General features: G+C 48.4%; 1 protein-coding gene across 1 annotated transcript in view; it reads left to right on the top strand.

Annotated features, from left to right (window-relative positions):
• The first annotated feature begins 887 nt into the window (after positions 1–887).
• The window catches only part of ZNF592 (zinc finger protein 592), a 53,114-nt gene continuing 52,189 nt past the window's right edge, over positions 888–1,812 (top strand). The window contains exon 1 of the mRNA XM_010841080.1: positions 888–1,719. The gene's annotated coding sequence lies outside the window, so the exon portion shown is untranslated. The remainder of the gene's footprint in view (positions 1,720–1,812) is intronic.

Consider the following 1,812-nt stretch of genomic DNA (forward strand, 5'->3'; position numbering starts at 1 on the left):
TTGTATTAGAGTATAGTTGATTTACAATATTGCATTCAACATGATTTCAATGGTTATTACAAATCAACTATAATTTAACAATCATGGAACACTGGGCATTTTACTTGTTTTCATGGTGCTGTATTTTGGGGGAATATAAATGGAATGGTATCCAGGGTATAGAGGTTTCCTTGGTTGCTCAGTTGTAAAGAATCCATCTGACAATGCAGGAGACACAGGTTTGATCCCTGGTCCCAGAAGATCTCCTGGAGAAGGAAATGGCAACCCACTCTAGTATTCTTGCCTGGAAAATCCCATGGACAGAGGAGCATGTGGGTTACAGTCCACGGGGTCGCAAGAGTCAGACATGACTTAGCAATTGAACGACAACAATAATGCAGGATATAGAGACAAATTTCCTTAAAAAGCACAGTGGATTATGTTTTGGGAAATAGGTAACTGGGGCCAGTGATAATTTGGAGAAATTGAAGTCCCCCCATGAATCTTTGGAAGTACTGACACATAAGCTGTGTTTCCCACTTTATGTCAAATTGGGTTTGAGCCAATTGCACTTAAACTTTAAAGGGCAGTGACCCCTGAAGGATTATGGTTGACTCAGGGGGTCATCCAGGCAGCTGACCCATGGAAACATGCAGGGCTGAGCATGCATGCCTCCTCACCTCAAAATATTTCTGTCTTTGTGTACTGTCTAGATCTAGTAGGAAGAGATGTGCCTCTTCTCGGATTTCTTCCTCCCTCTTCCCCAGCCCTATTTCCTTTTTCTTTTCTGAGATCACCCACTATTAATTATCCTATCTTTTATCTTTTAGTCTCCCCTCTCAGATCCTTTGAGAGTTCTTCCTCAAATTGAAAAAAAGAAAAAAAAAATCACCTCTTCTTTACCTTAAACATTTTTTTCTCCAGCTTTATTGAGGTATAGTTAACAAATACACATATTCAATGTATGCAATATGATGATTTATATACATATGTGTACACGGAAATGATTACGACAATCAAGTTATTTAACCTATCGATCATCTCAGGTATTTACCTTTCATACACGTGCGTGTGGGGAGAACACAAGATGATTAGGAAATTTCCAGTGTTAACCACAGTTACTACCCCTGGAGCCATAGGCCCAGTCCCTTCCCCCAGCCCTCCCCCTTCCTCCCCTCCCTCCCCTCCCTCCTCCTGCCAAATTTCTGGATTCATCACCCTTTACTGCCTTCATTGCTCCACCACCACAAACTGCCTACCTAGTGCTCAACTCAGTGAAGAGCCTGGCCCAGAGCAGGCCTTGGCTGAGCTAGTTCCACCCCTCGAGTAAATTGGCGTCTCTTTCCTGGTTCTTCTGAGGGCATTTCTCCATTAGCAGTGGGTGCTCAGTGCCAGACACCGACTCCGTGCTCTCCCCTCCCCACCTGGCTGCCACCTTTAACGCCGCCCGTTCCCCGGTCCTCCGGGTTCTTGGAAGGTGCTTCCTGGCCCTCTGCCCGCCTGTTCCGAGTTCTCACCTCGCACAGTCAGAGCTTCCCCAGTAACTCGGAGGATCTCTCAGTCTACCCCTGGGAGGCAGCCGTCGCCAGGCCGCCAACTCCGTTCGCCGCGGGTCTCACGGTCATGTCACAGCGCCCCTGCACCTCCAGGCCCGCGTGCAAGTTCCCAGATGCAGCGATGACCGAGCATTTAGGGCGCACCTACTAAGCGCAGGCCCACGCCGCCTCTGCTCCCTTTCAGGTAACAGCCTCCTAGGCCCCACTACGAGCCGGATTTTGAAGGAAGAGGACGCCGTCCCGGCTCCAGAGGCGCTCCAGTCCGCAGGGGCGAGGC

This window comes from Bison bison, unplaced genomic scaffold, assembly GCF_000754665.1.
Source record: "Bison bison bison isolate TAMUID 2011002044 unplaced genomic scaffold, Bison_UMD1.0 scf7180017864155, whole genome shotgun sequence".
Classification (NCBI taxonomy): domain Eukaryota; kingdom Metazoa; phylum Chordata; class Mammalia; order Artiodactyla; family Bovidae; genus Bison; species Bison bison.